Consider the following 20,076-nt stretch of genomic DNA (forward strand, 5'->3'; position numbering starts at 1 on the left):
TTATTCACTTATACTGTATAGCACCATTAATTCCACGGTGCTTTACATTGTGAGCCCCAATGGGGACGGTGTTGCCATTCTAAATTTCCTATCAGTATGGTCTTCGGAGTGTGGGAGGAAACTGGAGAATCTGGAGGAAACCCACACAAACACAGGGAGAACATACAAACTCCTAATAGATGTTGTCCTTGGTAGGATTTGAACCCAGGACCCCAGCGAGATATATTTAGATATATATGTAACGCCCCTGGACTATCAGGTCGTCACAGGGTACTGCACGCTCTTTCCCCTTAGTGCAGTATTCAAATCCCTCATGGTTCTGGGTCCCCATCTTACAGTGCTGCCTCCAACAGCAAATCAAATCCTAGGTACACCCTGCACCACACCCACCAGACACACCAGTGGGCGGCTTGAGCGGAATAGGGTCACCCACCTAGGGGTCAGGAAGGGAAGGTTAGGAGTGTGAGTGAAGTAGAGTGGAGTAGAGTGAAGTGGAGCAGGCAGGGAGCAGTGGCTCCCAAGAGTAGCTGTTTTGGTTGCGGACGGTGGTCTGGACCTAAAGGAGTCGGACCCCCGGTCGCAGGGGATTGAGGCAAGGTGCCTGGACCTGTTAAAGAGAATGGTCAGCAGCCTGGTCCTATCACCAGTCCGGGACTGAAGGCACGGCGGGATACACGGACCCTAGGTCGGGGAGAACCTTCAAGCAGCCCGACAATTAACCTGCGGAGAACGGAGCCTTTATGGACTGTTCCCACTAGATCCAGAATCGGGGCACTAGCGCAACGAGAGGGATAGGGCCTTCCATACAAGCAGCCCACTAAAATCCCAAGCGTGAGCCCTGAGAGCTGGCTCCCACACTTAACCACAGTGGGGAGCGGGGCCCAGCAAGTTCCAGACTACCGGGCCACCACGGTGAATCTGAACTTTGTGCCGGGAGGCGGGTCACGGATCATCAGGCAGCACTGCAGGGGACGGGACCCGGATGAACGGATCAACAGCATCTGCTTACTGGCTGAGTGAGTACATGAGTGATCTCCCCATCACGGCACCCAGTATCATCTTCCAGAGTCCCGGGGCATACCCCTACCCGTGGAGGGTAATGACACCTTGCTGCCCCATTCCATCGCCCCGGGTACTCCCAATGACAGCGGCGGTACTCCCAGTTACTGCATCCCACGGGTGCCTTTACGAACTATAACTCCCCTGTAAATATCCCCCTTTTACTTTAGAGTGTGGCCCCTAAGCCCCCAGGTCCGGAGACCCTCGAGCCACAAATGGACATTACCCCGGATCCGAGCGGTTCGATCCGCTGCTGGGGCGGCACATATATACTGTAATAAATATATATAAATAAATAAAATATGTATATATATATATATATATACACACACACAGCATATATAAATGGCTGTCTACTAATGGAGCTGTTTATGTTCGGTACCTGAGTACATAAACTCTTTCATTACACCATATGGCTTTACCTGATGATCTCTATGGTATGTGATCTCCTGAGACCAAATTTCCATTCTCATAGCTAAACATACTACAAGCTTAGATGACTCCTGCTTTCTTGTTGAAAACTGCAAATGTAGAACTACAAGTAAAAGAATCACACAAGCCGATAGCTACCGCTCATCTACCATAACAATGCCTTACCCAGAAAACGTACACGGCCACAGGCACTCAGGAAAGTTTGCTGGCATTCTTTGCTCTTTATTTCTAGTGCCGTGCCAGTATTGTTATTGCAGCCATTATGTGTTTTCATTTATACCTTGAGCGATGATCCAGAGGTCGTGCGATATATCCATAGGGACGCATGTAGATATGTCATTTATGGAGACAGGCGCATATAAACTATTTCCTTCATATATAGTATATTATCAATACAAAGAACTACATGTATACAGTAATATTCATAGAAATCAGAAAATCTTAAAAAAAAATAACAGATATAGTAAATGCAATGAGTCAGTATAAAAAATGTGAAAATAAAAGGAATTTTCGCACCCCAACCAAATATGTAGAACGCCTCACCTTATGTGTGCTGGTTTATACCTTGCCCTGCATCTTCCTGGGTCCCTCCCTTTACCTGTCCCACATGATCTCATACCTGTCCCTCCTACTGCATTGCTCATACTGGAAGTGAGACTCACAGAGACAGGCACCAGTAAGTATCGACTAACGAATTCATAAAATATAGCCATAGAGCATGGATTAACGAACCCAATGAAACGTTTGTAGTGGATAAAAGAACTAACGATAACTAGGAGTTTGGGGAAATGAGATTGGGACCTTACTAGAGGCCAGGTAATAGGGGATTCCAGGCAAGCTCTCCATAATCAGCAATGTGCAGTTCAGCTTCAGTATGTTGGGTCATTAACCCTGTGATGGATTTATTTTTGAGGGGTTTTCAGGTGTTCTAAGAATAAAACGCTTGTATGAATATACCCTAAGAAACTTTTGAAGCTTTTCATTGCGGGGTGTGGTGGAGGTTGTGCGTTACATCTGGGAGGTGCAGCAATGAACTTTGGAAGTCAGAATTATGTCTCGTAGGAATGTCGCAGGTGTAGGACAGGTCAGACCTGGCGTGAGGCTTGTGTCACCATTTTTCACAGTATTACATTACAGATGTTATCAGAGATCGGGACGAGTATAAACTGATATGTTGCAAATATCTCGACCTAATTCTGTCCCTGAGCTATTATTGCTATATGAGCCTCACATGTAATCCACCTACGTGGTGTATAAATAGTTAATGTTAGGCAGCTAGGAGAGGCCCTGCTGTAGAGCTCAGTTCTAGATCTGTTGTCTCTGGCAGCAGTGAAATGTCCAGGAAGAAAGTCAAAAAGGCTATTTGTAGCAGCAGATAGATATGCTGAGGTGTGTGCACAAAAGTACTGACCCCCTTTTTTATTGGCATTTGACCAGTGGCGTAAAAAGAGTTTGATAGGCCCCAATGCGAAGTTTGGTCCTGGGGCCTCCCCTCCATGTACACCGACACTTGGGGTACGGGATAAAGACACTGACACTCGGGGTACAGGATAATGATGCTGACACTTGGCGCTTACCCTCAGCACCCAGGTTTCACATGATATGAAATCCCTCTATAAGCACCCGCTTTCCTATGTTCTGATATCCATCCACCCAGCTTTTCCATGCTCTGCTATACATTTTTCCCTCAGCACCCAGCTTTCCCATATCAGCATGGGAAAGCTGGGTCCTGATGGAAAGAGCGTTTTTCCCTCAGTACAAAACATTCCCATCCCATGCTTGTATCTTTGTCCCCCCTCATATATAGTTCTCCAAATACAATAATGGCCCCCACATAGCCTTCCATAAAGTATAAAGGGTCCCACATAACCCATCATATATTAGAATGCACCCACATAGTCCTCTATGTATCATAATGCATTTCCCATAGTCCTCCATGTATTATAATTCACCCCATAGTTCTCCATATATTATAATGCGACCCCATGGTACTCCATATTTTATACTAAACCACATAGTCCTCCATATATTATAATGCACCCCCATAGTCCTCCATGTATTATAATGCATTTCCCATAGTTCATAACGTATTATAATTCACCCCATAGTTCTCCAGATATTATAATTCACCCCATAGTTCTTCATATATTATAATGCACCCCCATAGTCCTCCATGTTTTATAATGCACCTCCATAGTCCATGTATAAGGTAGCCCCCATAGTACTTCATATATTATAATGTAGCCCCTATAGTCCTATATGTATTATAATGCAGCCCCATAAACCTTCATATTGTATTATGCAGCCCCATACTCCTCCATGTATAATGCACCCCTATAGTCCATGTATAAGGTGTCCTTCATGTTGTATAATGCAGCCCCCTAGGCCTCCATGTATAATGCAGCCCCCTAGGCCTCCATGTATAATGCAGCCCCCTAGGCCTCCATGTATAATGCAGCCCCCTAGGCCTCCATGTATAATGCAGCCCCCTAGGCCTCCATGTATAATGCAGCCCCCTAGGCCTCCATGTATAATGCAGCCCCCTAGGCCTCCATGTATAATGCAGCCCACTAAGCCTCCATGTATAATGGAGCCCACTAGGCCTCCATGTATAATGCAGCCCCCTAGGCCTCCATGTATAATGCAGCCCACTAGGCCTCCATGTATAATGCAGCCCACTAGGCCTCCATGTATAATGCAGCCCCCTAGGCCTCCATGTATAATGCAGCCCCCTAGGCCTCCATGTATAATGCAGCCCCCTAGGCCTCCATGTATAATGCAGCCCCCTAGGCCTCCATGTATAATGCAGCCCCCTAGGCCTCCATGTATAATGCAGCCCCCTAGGCCTCCATGTATAATGCAGCCCCCTAGGCCTCCATGTATAATGCAGCCCCCTAGGCCTCCATGTATAATGCAGCCCCCTAGGCCTCCATGTATAATGCAGCCCCCTAGGCCTCCATGTATAATGCAGCCCCCTAGGCCTCCATGTATAATGCAGCCCCCTAGGCCTCCATGTATAATTCAGAACCCCTAGATCTCCATGTATAATGCAGAACCCCTAGACCTCCATGTATAATGCAGTCAGCCCCCCATGTATAATGCAGCCAGCCCCCCAGGCCACCATGTATAATGCAGCCAGCCCCCCCAGGCCACCATGTATAATGCAACCAGCCCCCCCAGGCCACCATGTATAATGCAGCCAGCCCCCCCAGGCCACCATGTATAATGCAGCCAGCCCCCCCCCAGGCCTCCATGTATAATGCAGCCAGCCCCCCCCGGCCTCCATGTATAATGCAGCCAGGGCCCTCAGGCCTCCATGTATAATGCAGCCAGGGCCCCCAGGCCTCCATGTATAATGCAGCCAGGGCCCCCAGGCCTCCATGTATAATGCAGCCAGGGCCCCAGGCCTCCATGTATAATGCAGCCAGGGCCCCCAGGCCTCCATGTATAATGCAGCCAGGGCCCCCAGGCCTTCTTGTATAATGCAGCCAGGGCCCCCAGGCCTCCATGTATAATGCAGCCAGGGCCCCCAGGCCTCCATGTATAATGCAGCCAGGGCCCCAGGCCTCCATGTATAATGCAGCCAGGGCCCCAGGCCTCCATGTATAATGCAGCCAGCCCCCCTAGGCCTCCATGTATAATGCAGCCAGCCCCCCCAGGCCTCCATGTATAATGCAGCCAGCCCCCCCAGGCCTCCATGTATAATGCAGCCAGCCCCCCCAGGCCTCCATGTATAATGCAGCCAGCCCCCCCAGGCCTCCATGTATAATGCAGCCAGCCCCCCCAGGCCTCCATGTATAATGCAGCCAGCCCCCCCAGACCTCCATGTATAATGCAGCCAGCCCCCCCAGGCCTCCATGTATAATGCAGCCAGGGCCTCCAGGCCTCCATGTATAATGCAGCCAGGGCCCCCAGGCCTCCATGTATAATGCAGCCAGGGCCCCCAGGCCTCCATGTATAATGCAATGCAGCCAGGGGTCACCAGGCCTCCATGTATAATGCAGCCAGGGCCCCCCGGCCTCCATGTATAATGCAGCCAGGGCCCCCCGGCCTCCATGTATAATGCAGCCAGGGCCCCCAGGCCTCCATGTATAATGCAGCCAGGGCCCCCAGGCCTCCATGTATAATGCAGCCAGGGCCCCCAGGCCTCCATGTATAATGCAGCCAGGGCCCCCAGGCCTCCATGTATAATGCAGCCAGGGCCCCCAGGCCTCCATGTATAATGCAGCCAGGGCCCCCAGGCCTCCATGTATAATGCATAAAAAAAAAAAATCGAAAACCAAGTACTCATTTCTCCTTGTTTCACCGCTGTTCTGTCTTCACCTCTCTCCTCGTCCCCCCGCTGCTCTGGTCAGAGCGTCCTCCCATCCTGCACTCTACATGCCTCAGCACAGCAGTCGCACAGGAGTGACTTCACCGCGCAGGCACAGGATAGAATGATGATGCATGGAGCGCCGCGCACTGCTCGATGCTTCATCTTTGCTGTGTACAATGACTAGCGAGGGGGGCGCGATACCGCTGACACCAAGCCCCTCTGACTCACGGGTCATATAGCGGCCGCGTGGTCTGCCACAGAGCAGTGCGGCTCCTCTCTCACAGAAAGGAGCCGTCTGCTGATCTGCAGGGTGGGCCCTTAACCTGCCGGGTCCGGTCGCGATGGCGACCTTTGTTACCGTTGTGGTTACACCCCTGCATATGACCTCTGCAGCCAATGTGTGGCTACAGTGGTGATGCATTGGTCACCAGAGTGGTCATGTTAAGGAATTAACATTGGTAAAGACCAGCAGGGGTCCAAGGCAGTGGCAGGCACATGATCATAGGGGAGTACGTGCTTTTTACTATTTTAGAGCATTCGCCGGTCCTTCTTAATATGAAACAAGCCTGCATGCCCAATGAGTTTTTGAAGTAGAAGGCTTTTCAGGAAAACGCCATTGATTTTTTATCTGAAGCGTCTTCTTTGTCATTTTTATGGTCGTTTTTGTGCCACTTGAATCAGAAACCATCTGAATAATGGCCAGGTCACTTAGCCACTTCTCGGTTTTTGAAGCCTTGAAAAGATGGAGAAAAAGACAGAACATATGCACAGCAATTTTGTTTTGATGTTGTGATAATTCTTTTTAGGATTTTTTAAGTATTTTTTCAGACAGATTTCAGATGGAGTCTGCTTGAAAAAGACATTGTGTGCACATGATGTGAAGAGCTACATCCCGGCAGAGGCTCACAGGCTTCCCTGCTTCATTCAATGTATATGTCCATGTGATGCTCCTATTGGGGAGTGCGGCACTTACAATAACATCTGGTATTACCTCCATCTTGACTGTGGGTCCTTCTTGTAGATGGGGAAGGACGACACAATTGACACACCAGCCTCTTGTAAAACAATTCAGGAGCCAGTTTATTAGTGGTTATCACTTCTTCCTTCTGACACACAAGGCCGCTGTGCTGTTGTTGCTCTTCCGGAGGAAGGTCTATCTTGCTGGCACTTGTCCTGGGGACTATAGTCCAGCAGCTGAGTTCAATATATGCTTCCTGCCCCCGTGTCGTTTCTTAGCTGCTACTGTGTCTCACTCAGGCCCTCAGACGATGTACCAGCCCCAACCAGTTCAGGGCCATGACAGCAGTCTCGATACCCCGATGTCCCACTGGTCTCAAAATGCTCTACAGCCCATCCGCACGGTGAGATCTTGACACATGGGAGGATTCCTCCCGGTCCAGATAGGTCCTCACTTTTGGCCCTGTCCTCTTACTTGGACCTCTGCAGCTTCACTGACCAACTTTCCTGCCTTCCTGATCCTACTCTGCTTACTCCTCCCTCCTTGTCTCCTTCTCCCTGGTAACCATTTTGCTACTTGCCTCTGTTCCTGCTCTATCCTAACAAACTAACTAACTACCACTGACAGCCCACTCCTGCACACTTAGTCCCTAGTTACACTACACTAAAACATCCTATCTTATTAATGCTATATCTATTCTATCCTTAACTTTATATCTATTGTGCTCCTGCCTGACATAGCATGAGGAGCCAGCATCTTACATTACACGTACACATTATTTACAGTATTCTAAATCATGCATATTATCAAATACATTTCTTACTATAGAACATTTGACACTTACGATCATAGGGGGTGCAGAACCGTGCTCCCGTCCAGCTCTGCTACATCCTACATTGAATATATTATAATGTTATATACATTACATTTATAATACACTAGAATTTTTACGTATGAGTGGGCATAGCCCGGCCACCTCCTACACAAATATCCTAATTTTTACAGTCTGCTCACACTAGCGTATAAAAAAATTGGTCTGATTTTCATCTAGATAAGTTGGACAAGTGTCATGTAGCTGACGTGCCCCAGGGCCTAGGGTACTTGGTTCCGGGCGTTGGATACATGGGGACAATGTCACTCAGGTGGCTGGTGCCCGGTTCCGTGACGCTGGGGGTAGCTTGAAAAAGAAAGGATTTTTCCAAGGGAGTATGTACAACATGTCTGTGACGCCACTTGAGGTGCGTGGGTATTTAGGAGAAAGCCATAGCAGTTTAATGTCCTCTGCTAGGGCTGTTGGTGTGGTGCAGCATAGATGTTGAACCCTCCGGAAAGCAGGGTTAGGCCCCAGGTGATCAATGTTAGGCGTAGCAGTTGGTGCTGAGGAAGGTATAGCAGTAATTCAGACGACATGGGTTCTGCGCTTTAACTGGGTTTTACTCACTGAGTCCTGGTAGCCGCAGCCCGCTTCTTGCTGGTTTCGGGGTCCTGGGATCCCTTTGTCCCAGTGCTGGCATGGAGACCCGGTAAAACCTTCTCTTTGTACTTTTTGGTATTAGGGTCCCTGTGGCCTGGAGCAACTTGGGGTCCCTCTCTGTTCTCCCTGTTGTCCTTTTGGGTACGTATAACAGGTAACTTGAACCTCTCTTGGGTCAGACCTTTCTTTCTGTCTCAATGCCCAGGTTCCCTCTTTGTTACTGTGTCCCGTACCTTCAGTGGCGACAGACCCTTATAGTTCCTGATCATCTGCAGGATTACTGGGTGGGCTTGAAACTTCCGCCCAGACTAGGGTCCTGTGCCCCGTCATGCTCGGTCCCTTAGGGTACAGGCTCTGTTCCCCTTCAGGCGACCGGTCTCCTCTTTCATTTACCAAGGCCTCCGCCAGACCACACACACACCCTTTCTCCCTCACGCCGGCCTCCCGTTTCTTGTAGTTCACCGGTACAGGATGTGTATCAGGTAACCATCGCGACCGATGCTGGAGCTTCCACTGCCAGAGCACTGACGTCAAAGGCATGAGACGCTTGCCTCTGATTGGTCAGCGTGCTGCCTTTGAGAAGCGGCTGACAGCGTAAGTTCCTCCATCGTCGCGATGGTTACCCGATACACATCCTGTACTGGCAAACTACAAGAACAAGGAGGCCGGCGAGGGAATGGAAGGTAAGATGAGCATAATATGTGTGTACGTAAGTGTTTGTGTGGACTGTAAGAGCGGGTCAGAGAGCGGTGAAAGTACGGAACCGGAAGTGTGTGCGGTGAGTATTTGCTCATACAGCAAAGTATGCTCGTAAACTTACAAATTTACAGCAAGCTTTGCTCGTATAGCAAAATACTCACACACCAAGTTACTCGTAAACTGAGGTTCCACTGTATTTTTAAATAGGGGTTGTCGACTACTGTTACATTGATGACCTATACTTAGGAAAGGTCATCAAGGTCTCATCGACTGGGGTCTGACATCCCACACCTCTGCTGACCAGCTGTTCGCAATGCCGGCGGTGGCAGCAGGCAGCCTAAAATGTTCAGGTCCAGAGCCACCCTGTCAACTGATGGTGGCCGCTGCCGGGTACTTCACATCTGCTTCCCATTCAAATCAATAGAAGGTGGATATACAGTACCCTGCTGCGGGCACTATCAGAAGATGGAGCTGCTCCGGAACTGAGCTTTTCCGGCTGCGTTATGCTGGCACTGAGAACAGCTGATTGGCGAGGTTGCCGGAGGGTGTCGGACCCTGGCCGATCAGACATTGATAGCCGATCAGACATTGATGACATATCCTAGGGATAGGCCATTAATGTAAAAGTAGTGGCCAACCTCTATATAAAGCTTTACTTTTCAAGCTGCAGAACTGATATACTGATTTGTGTATAAGCAGACTATACACAGACTTCGTATACACATTTTTTCAGAGGTCTACGAGTAATTGCGCACCCTTGGGGCGCGCGGTGAGATTACGAACCATGCAATGGGGTGTAACCACGCATCAGACTGGGTATGTGCAGACTAACAGCAAACATAAATGCCTGGTGTACGTGTCCTGCCACTCTTAACATAGTGTATGAAAAATAGAGGGAATAGTGCCAATAGTGCTTCTTTTTTCGATAGCGCTATCCATTCTCTAGGAGTAGCGCTATTGGTTAGCTCTATGTCGCGGGCGGAGGAGTGGACGCTGCGCTCCCCCACTGCTCGGGTCCGGCCGCTGCTGCTCGGTTGGTGGCTCGAGCAGTGGGCCAGATCCCGGGGACTCGAGCGGCGCTCCTCGCCCGTGAGTGAAAAGGGGAATTTTGATGGTGGGGGTTTTGATTATTGTCCGTGATGCCACCCACGGCTGTGGTGATAATGGTGACACCACCACTGCTCTGGACGGGGATCCCGGGAGCGGTGACAGGGAGCAGCTTTGTTGTTAGTTCTCCCCTCCGTGGGTAGGGGGTTGGTGGTCCCGGGGCCCGGTGATGGGGTAGGGATGGATGGCAGGTGGGTTACGGGGCCTGGCGAGGTGCAGGGTCGCAGGGGCAGCGCTGTGCCGCACGGCACGGTGGTACTCACTCAGCCCAAGGATGAAGACACAGTTCTCGGTAAAACACTCGGCTGGATGGACGGGTCCCACAGACGGCTGCGGTGTTGTTTCTCCCGGCAGGTTGATAGTGACTGCCTTTCCCTGCACCTAAGTACGGTTGATGGTTCCGATGGGTTCCCACCGGTAACCCGCTCCCCAGCTTGGATATGGGCTGGAGGAGCCCCTCTTTGCCCGCAGGCGCTGGCCCTGAGAAACGGTTGCCTTTGCGGTGGCGGTGTCTCCCTCTGTTGGTTGGACTGTTGCCTTCTGTCGGGACTTAACTGTTTGGAAAACCAGGAGGTCCCCTTCACTAACGGATTCAGCAAATTCACGGCGACTCCTAGCCTTGCCGGGGTCCGAAAAGCCCCTGCCAGATGGTGCTGGCTTCTGTTTGTGTACCGGTCCGGTACCGCCGGGCCACCGCCCGTCCACGGTCCTTTCGGTAACTCGGATAGGGATTCCTGCAGACGGTCACCACAGTCTGCCAACCTTGCTGATCTGTCCGGGTCACACACCCGGACCAACTTCAGGCTGCTCTCTTATTACTCCTCCTTCCACTTCAACCTCCACAACTAATCTGCCTGGTTTTCCCGCCTCCAAGACTGTGAACTCCTCGGTGGGCGGGACCAACTGTCTGGCCCACCCGCTGGTGTGATCATCAGCCCCTGGAGGAAGGCAACAAGGGTTTTGTGTCTGACTTCGGTGTGCCTGCTGGGAGTGTGGGGTGTGTGGGTGTTGTGCTCTGTGGCCCCTGGCTTGTCCAGGGCGCCACATCTACATGTTCTCTTTCATTATCGGTAGCGCAATGTGGATAGTGCTATCTGTGCTCTTTCATTTGAAGTAGCATTATCAGATAGCGCTAGCCCGACATAGTGTTGCCTCAGAAATATTACCTCACAGTGTGGCCTCACAATATTGCCTCGGTGTTTCCTCAAAGTTTCCTCAGTGTTGCCTCAATATTGCCTGAGTGTTCCCTCAGTGTTGCCTCAGTTTTGTCTCACAATGTTGCCTCAGTTTTGCGTGAATGTTGCGTCAGTGTTGGCTCACAATGTCGCCTCACACAGTGTTTCCGTCAGGGGACAGCTCTGTCATTAATACTGTTCGGGTAGAGCTATCCGATAGCGCTACCCATGTAGAAAGTGAACGGGTAGACCTATCTGATAGCACTTTCCATGAAAGAAGTGAACGGGTAGAGCTATCCCATAGCTCTATTCCTAAAGGAAATTAATGGGTAGAGCTATCCGATAGGGCTACTTTTGCGACACGTATTCTATCTTGTTCTCGTCTTTGCGAAATTTGTGTCTTAGTTTGTGCATTGCGTGTTGCTCGTTCTCGTGCAGCATTAGATGTTCTACATGATTCAGTTACTTCATTTGTTTCTCTTGCTCTGGCCGCCCTCTGTCGGGCTGCATCAGCAGTTCTTTGACAATTTCGTTCATCTTCTGTTTCATTAAGACGCAGGTTATGCATCTGTATGCGATTTGCTTCTCTACATGCAGCAGCGCAATCAATTTGATCCATCGTTGCAAAGTTGCCTCACACTGTTGCCTCGGCAACACATTGCCTCACACTGTTGCCTCACACTGTTGCCTCACACTGTTGCCTCACACTGTTGCCTCACACTGTTGCCTCAGTGTTTCCTCAATATTGCCTCACAATGTTGCCTGACAGTGTTGCCTCGGCAACAGAGGGCTGTGGATAGTGTCCTCGGCAACATAGGCCTGGGGATGACTCATTGCGCACAGACACACAAACACGTCCAAATTAGGTATATTGATTATTCTATGCCAGCTAAGTGGGTGACACTTCCCTCAGAGGTCCCCAACCTTGCTGACCTTGAGATCCATGTCCAGCTCTGAGAGAGGGTCACGAGCCACATACAGCTCCTGCCCCTTACAGTAGTGACACACAAAGCCTCCAATATCGGTAAAGTGACAACCAAAGTTTTTCCACAGAAAACACACTAAGGCGATATACCAACATCCATGGGTTCTTACCTTACCCCATTTAGATCAACTCTTCTTTGTGGGGTTACGCATAAATGTTACCATCTGGAGACTTGCTCTTCATAGTTGCTTGATAGACCTGGTTCTAATGCACCAAGCTGGAAGACAGTCATGAACCCCACATCACGGGTCCGCGAGCCACATGTTGCTCATGACTCATGAGCTACATATTGGGGACTCCTGATCTACGGTACATACAGGTGTTCTGGCATACAGTTTTCTAAACCTGTGGCAGTGCTGTAGCAATTTCCTTGTTTTGTTTTCGTTTCTGTTTCTTTCACTCTCGGTTTAGGCATAAAATCTTTTCAATCTGTATTCACTGATAAGATATTTTCCCCTCTCTGAGATGGATGATGACAGTCAGTGTGGCGCCCCTGAGGCTTCCGTCGCCACAGGACATTGCACCCCATCCAGCGGTGTGATGCCCCATTCTGGGTGAGGAAGGGAGTGAACACCGGTCCCCTGGTAAAGCCACACTACACCCATTGCTAGGAACACACTGGGACCAGGGATCGTGGCAGAAACCCTCCCATGCTGCATGCTGGGAGGGGCCGTAAGACCCATCCCTGCTCCTATAGGGTAGATCAGAGCAACTCGGGAGGTGGGAGGAGCCACATGAGAGCAGACACAGAAAGGAAAGTCTAGTGTGAGCAGATAGAGAGAGTGTAGGGAAGGAGAAGGAGGCCTGCAGGAGGCAGGCAAGGAGGAGAGAAAGGAAGAGAGCTCCAAGTCAGTCAGGAGCTAAGGAAAGAAAGAGACGCTTCCTGGTGAAGATCCTGGGACTCAGAGGGCCCAGGTGCCACCAAGCAGAGAACAGAAGGGGTCCCAGGGCCACGGGTAGCTGTAGAGCTGCGGAGGGATCAAGCTGCAACAGGGGACGGTCCCTAGAAACCGGAGGAGCGCAAAATCATCTCCAAACAGTAAAAACCGAGGCCCAGGGAATGTTGTAAGCTCCCCGGGCCACAGCCCACAGCAGAACTTCTAGAAAAGGGGTAATCGGCCGACAGCTGACCCCCCAGCCTGGAGGCTGTTGTGGAGGCCAAGCCAGGTTTATCCTACAAAAGGCAAGGCTTAGGAAGACAGCTGAAGACGGAGACACTTAAGAGAAGGGTACCGGGTTTTGCTCCAAGAATCATCCAGGAACGGCGGAGGTCCCCGACAGTGGTCCCAGCAGTCCAAGGGTTCCTGCCGGCCTTGACAAGAACTGTGAGTAAAGAACTTGAAACTGCACCCTTGGAGTTGCCTCTGTTATTTCACCTGCATAGACACTCACAAGCACCAACAGTGTGCCCCGGGGCATTGCTCCACCTGTGGGGAGCAGTACCATCATTGCTGCCATATCATCACCCCGGAGGCCTTACACAGCAGCGGCGGCTTAAAAGCCGTGTTGCGGGCGGGGAGGAGGGTGTCAGCACACTACGCTCACCCCCTTCTGCTCGGGTCCGGCGGCCGCTGCTCAGTGGTGGCTCGAGCTGTAGGCCGGATCCCGGGGGTTCTCGAGCGGCACTCCTCGCCCGTGAGTGAAAGGGGATTGTGGGGTGTGGGGATTGTTTATTGTCCGTGACGCCACCCACGGTTGTGGTGATTTCACCACCGCTGCTCAATATGGGGATCCCGGGGATGGTGATTCGGAGCAGCCAGGTGTTGTGTTGCCCCTCCGTGGGTAGGGGTTGGTGATCCCGGGGCCCAGTGATGGTGTGGAAGGTGCAGGGCCTGGTGGGCGCAGGGACGCGGGGGCAGCGCTGTGCCTTGCGGCACTGTGGTACTCACTCAGCGTGAGACGTTGACACAGTTTTACGGTAAACCACACGGCTGGAAAGACGGTTCCCACGGACGGCTGCACCTGCTCTCCCAGCAGGTGACGGTGATGTCCCTTTTCCTTGCACCTTTGTTTCTATGTTGGTCGCGATGGGTCCCCACCGGTAACCCGCTCCCCGGCTTCAAGCTGGACCGGGGGAGCTCTACTCTTTGCCCGCAGGCGCTGGCCCTGAGAAACTGGTGCCCTGGCGGTGGCGGTGCTTCCCCTAAAATGGTTGGACTGTTGCCTTCTATCGGGCCTTGGTTGTTGGGGGATCGACGTCCCCTTCACTGACGGATTTGGCAAATTATGGCGACTCCTAGCCTTGCCAGGGTCCGAGAGGCCCCTGCCCTGGTGCTGACTGTCCTTTGGTCCACTGCTCCAGACCGCCGGGCCACTACCCGTCCGCGGTCCTTCCAGGAACTTCCAAACGGTCCCCCTCCAGACAGTCACCGCCGTTGCTGACCTTGCTGACTCTGTCCTGCACACACTTTTCACCTTCCTTCACTCCTCCTTTACCACTTCACTTTCACTTAGCTGTTTACTCTTTTCCGTCCCTAGCTGGGCTCCTCACACAAGCCCTGCCTGGGCTAATCTGCCTGGTTCTTCCTGCCTCCAGAGCTGTGTCCTCCTCGGTGGGCGGAGCCAACCACCTGGCCCACCCCCTGGTGTGAACATCAGCCTCTGGAGGAAGGCAACAAAGGATTTTTGGTTAGCTTTGGTGTGCCTAACTGGGGTGTAGGGTGTGGTGGTGCAATGACCTGTGACCCCTGGCTTGCCCAGGGTGTCACATTCCCCCTTAGCAAAATGCAGACCGTCCGCGGGCTGCCCGTCCAACACCGGTTTTATTTTTCTGTAAAATATAACATGGTAACGGTAACATATATACATTTTTAATGAATCTTCTTCCCTTAACGGGAAGCACTTTTACTTAAACGTTTCAAACTGTTTACGGTTACGGTTTCCGCTCTCTCCCACCCAAGCAACTTGGCCCTGATGCTGCCCCTAAAGCCCAGGCAGCACCCCTTGACCCACAGTCCAGCACACGGTACCCGAGCGGGATCTGTCCTTCCCCTCCAGAGGGTAGCCACCGGTTCCTTTGGTGGCTGGGCCCCAGCCTGCTCTGCTGAGGGCCCTCCCTCCAACCTGCCTCTCCGGAGGCGGCAATGCGGAAACGGTAACGGCAAACAACATATTTACAAGCCACTTAACGTTTGTGGGTGCCCTGCAAGTTCACGGGCTTGTCCATGGATAGTTCCCATGCAAAACTTTTTAAACGGTCCCCACTGGGACAACGGTGCCGGCTCCGGCCGGTTGCAAATCAAGCAGACAATCAGGTAAAGTACTCGGTATCATCTTTCATCATTTTCTGCAAACTTTTCAAACTTTTAAACAACAATTCACACAAACGTCCTGGCCCCCCCCCCCCTTCTTTAAAGGACAGTCTCCCTGTACCTAAGTGGGGGTCTACCTAGGTTGGGACGGGTGGACCTTCGGGGCCCGGTGTCAGTGGGGCTATGCAGTGGGGCAGAGGGAACAACCGGTTCCTCCTCCCTTCTATCGTGTGGGGCAGGCGGAGGCATAGGGGAGCTGGGTACAGGTTCATCCCTGGGCACTGGCAATGGTTCTGGCTCACGGTCGACCGCTTCCACCACTTCTTCATCCACGGGTTGTGGGAACAGTATCACTGGAAGAATCACCGTGCCGTTCTGTGTAGGCCAGTCTGCTGGGAAGTCACCCATGACAGTGTGGATCACCTCTTTTGCCTTCTCCGCTGGTGGCGGAACTGGTACGTCCGCCGTTGTCCTCAATGCTGGTGGGCACCTTTTCAGATGGTCCCGGGAGACGGTGGCCAAAGTGCCCCCTTGGTCACGACTGATCTGGTAGGCCTTCCCATCTTCCCACCCTGTGGGTTGTATGACGTATGGGATCGGTTCCCATTGATCATCCAGCTTGTGGGTCTTCCTCTTCTGTTTTAACACCACATCTCCCGGCTGGAAAGGGCTCGCAGACGCTTTCTGGTTGAATCGCTGCTCCTGCTGTTCTCGACTTCGACTTAGATTCTTCTCCACATACTCCTGAATCTGCCGGTATTGTGCTCTCCGCCGAGTTTCCCACTCAGCTGTCGAAGGGAGTGCTTCTGGGGGCTCCAACCCTATCTCTAGGTCCACCGGCAGGCGGCCGGGACGAGCCCTCATCAGGTATGCTGGGGTGCACTTTGTTGAGCTGGACGGGATATTGTTGTACATATCGACCTAGTCAGGTAGCTTCTCCGGCCACAGGTTCCGCTCTTCCAGCGGTAACGTCTTGAGGAGTCCCAGGACCAAGTGGTTCATCTTCTCACACATGCCGTTGGTCTGGGCATGGTAAGGGGTGGTCCGGATCTTCTTACAGCCGTACAACTGGCAGAACTCGTGGAACACCTCCGCTTCAAAAGCCAGGCCTTGGTCAGTAAGCACCTTTTCTGGATATCCATGTGGGCGGCAGAAATAGGCTTGGAACGCTCGAGCAGCAGTTCGTCCAGTTAGGTCCTTGACGGGGACAACCACCATGAATCTTAAATAGTGGTCTACGATGGTCAACGCGTAGGCGTACCCGCTTCTGCTGGGGGTGAGCTTGACATGGTCTAGGGCGAGCAACTCCAGCGGTTGATGTGTGATGATTGGGTGCAAGGGCGCCCTCTGGCTGGCCTCGTCCTTCCTTCTCAGCGTGCAAGGACCACACTCTCGGCACCAGGCTTCTACCGACTCCCGCATCCCACTCCAGTAGAACTGCTCTCTCAACAGCATCTCCAGCTTCTTCCACCCGAAGTGTCCGGCACCATCATGGTATGCCCGCAGAACAGTAGCCACATCAGCTTGGGGGATAACCAACTGGCAAATTTTCTCATGGGTCTTCGGGTTGATCAGCTCACGGTACAGCTTCCCTTGATGTAGATAAAGCCGTTTCCGTTCCTTCCACAAGCGCTGGGCTTCAGCTGGAGCAGCAGGGTCTATCCCTATAGCACATTGTTCCACCAGGGTCTTGACGAGGCGGACAGCCGGCACCTGGTTTTGAGCTTCCTGCCATTCCTGACCGGGCCGGGGGTCCAGATCCACCCGTTGTTGGTGTATTTGTACTTTCTCAGTTGGTGGCTGGTGAAATGCAGGCAGCTCAATCTCCTCGAGGTCATCATTCTCGCCCCCTTCCTCTGACAAATGGGGCATTCGGGAGAGTGCGTCAGCGTTAATGTTGACACGACCAGCTCGGTACTTGATGGTGAAGTCGTAGTTGGCTAGCCGGGCCACCCACCGCTGCTCCAATGCGCCCAGCTTAGCTGTGTCCAGGTGGGTCAACGGATTGTTGTCCGTAAAAGCGGTGAATTTTGCGGCAGCCAAGTAGTGGCGGAACCGCTCGGTGATAGCCCACACCAATGCCAGGAGCTCGAGCTTGAAGGAGCTGTAGTTCTCGGGGTTCCTTTCAGTTGGCCTAAGCTTCCGGCTAGCATAAGCTATCACTTTCTCCTTCCCATCCTGGACCTGGGACAGGACTGCTCCCAGTCCCACATTGCTGGCGTCAGTATAAAGGATGAATGGGCAGCCATAATCAGGATATGCTAAGACTTCTTCCCCAGTCAAGGCCGCCTTCAGCTGGCAGAAGGATTCTTCATGCTTTTCCTCCCACACCAGTGGGGTCCCTAGGGGTCTACCACCTTTGGTCTGTCCCACGAGGAGATCTTGCATGGGAGCAGCCATCTTCGTGTACCCTTTGATAAAGCGCCGGTAGTACCCCACCAGACCCAGAAACTGCCTTACTTCCCTCACTGTGGTTGGTCTCGGCCAGCCTTGGATGGCAGTGATCTTCTCAGGGTCGGGGGTGACACCCTCTGCACTTACCACGTGCCCCAGGTATTGCACCCTGGGTTTCAGCAGGTGACACTTAGAAGGCTTCAATTTCATCCCATATTTGGCAAGGGACGTGAACACCTCGGCCAGGTGCTCCAGATGGGCTTCATACGTCTGGGAGTAAACAATCACATCATCCAAATACAATAGGACGGTCTCGAAGTTTAGGTGTCCCAGACAGCACTCCATCAGCCGTTGGAAGGTTCCTGGCGCGTTGCACAGCCCGAACGGCATACTATTGAATTCACAGAGCCCCATCGGAGTGGTGAAGGCGGTTTTCTCCCGGTCTTCCGGTGCTACTGCCACTTGCCAATATCCGCTGGTGAGGTCAAGGGTAGAGAAGTAATTTGCAGTTCTCAGTGCGGCCAAAGACTCTTCAATACGAGGCAGTGGGTAGGCATCTTTATGGGTGATCTGATTAATCTTCCGGTAGTCCACACACATCCGCATGGTACCATCCTTCTTTTTAACCAGTACCAACGGAGCGGCCCAGGGACTACAGCTGTCCCGAATAACCCCTGCCTCCTTCATATTCCTCAACATGTCCTTGGCACACTGGTAATGCGCAGGGGGAATAGGCCTGTACCTCTCTTTGATAGGGGGGTGTTCGCCGGTGGGGATGTGGTGTTGGACCCCTTTGATCCGCCCAAAGTCTAGTGGATGTTTACTGAAAACCTGTTCATACTCCTGCACCACCCTGTACACCCCTGCTTTGTGATGTGTAGGAGTATCGTCAGTACCCACGTGTAGCTGTTGGTGCCACTCCTTTACCACCCCTTGAGGCGGGGAAGTGCTGGTGTTAGGTGGGGAGACTGAGGGACTGGCTTCGTGGATGGTGTGGGGATCCAGAGTGAGCAGCTTGGCAATAGTGGCATACCGGGGAAGCCTGACTTCTTCCTCCCCACAGTTCAACACTCTCACAGGCACTCTCCCCTTCTTTACATCCACCACCCCTCTGGCGGCCATTACAGTGGGCCAGTGCTCGGAGGGCATGGGCTCCATCATAGCAGGGTAGTCACGCCCCTGAGGCCCTACTGCTGCCCTACACCAAATCATCATCTCACTCCTAGGGGGCACAGTCAATGGAGCAACATCCATCACTCTCACTCCACCAATCTCCCCTCCTGTTGAGCTTACATGCTGGCGGTACATCAGGGCTCGGATCTCACGCTGCCGGCTCCCTGCCGCGGTGGCGGCTAGCTGTTGCAATAGGGTCAACACATCAGCCATGCAGTGCTCCATCACATTGGTTCCCAGCACTATCTTCGGGTTATGATCACTGGGTTCATTCATGATCACAATCATACCCTGGTGTTGCAGTTCAGCTTGCCCCACTGTCATAGCTACTTGTTTATACCCCACCTGGGTCAATGGAAGTCCATTAGCGGCAATTAGCGTTATACTATTATCTGGGGGTGCCAGCTCGTCTATTGCCCAATACCGCTGGTACAACGTGTACGGTATAGTGGTTACCTGAGATCCAGTGTCCAAGAGAGCCATCACTGGTATGCCGTCCACAGCCACGGGGATGATGGGGCGGGCCCCGATATATCGGTCCCGCCAGTCCGGGGGGCCACGATGTTCTACTCCTGAGGATTGGCCCGGGGCCCCAGGGGTTGCTCGTTTAACGGGCACTGTCGGAAGTAATGGCCCGGCTTACGGCACTTGTAGCAGATTGGACGTCTGCTCCGCGGGTTGTTAGCACTTCTCCGCTGCATCCAGGGAACATCCTCGGGACTGTCAGCAAGCTGTATCTGTGCTGGAGGCTGAGACCTGGTCAAAGGTTGTAATGCAGCAAGGATCTTGGCGAGGTCTCCGTCCATGCGACGGACCTGGGCTGCCAGTTCTTCCACTGTGCTGCTTGGGGCTGTAGGTGTTGGAGAGGTTGGTATGGCAGAGGCCGCCACAACGGGGGCCGTCTCGACGGGCCACGGGGCGGGTTCCAGAACTTCTGCAGCTGGGGGCTGTAGTGCTTTAATGGCCCGCTCCTTTAACACAGCAAAGTCCACATCAGGGTGTTCCAGGGCCCACAGCCGGAGTTGTTTACGATCCTCAGGGGACCTCATCCCCT

At 52.3% G+C, this 20,076-nt stretch overlaps 1 protein-coding gene across 1 annotated transcript in view; it reads left to right on the top strand.

Annotated features, from left to right (window-relative positions):
• The first annotated feature begins 2,101 nt into the window (after positions 1-2,101).
• MYL9 (myosin light chain 9) overlaps positions 2,102-20,076 on the top strand; it is a 57,945-nt gene continuing 39,970 nt past the window's right edge. The window contains exon 1 of the mRNA XM_075349821.1: positions 2,102-2,167. The gene's annotated coding sequence lies outside the window, so the exon portion shown is untranslated. The remainder of the gene's footprint in view (positions 2,168-20,076) is intronic.

This window comes from Anomaloglossus baeobatrachus, chromosome 5, assembly GCF_048569485.1.
Source record: "Anomaloglossus baeobatrachus isolate aAnoBae1 chromosome 5, aAnoBae1.hap1, whole genome shotgun sequence".
Lineage (NCBI taxonomy): Eukaryota > Metazoa > Chordata > Amphibia > Anura > Aromobatidae > Anomaloglossus > Anomaloglossus baeobatrachus.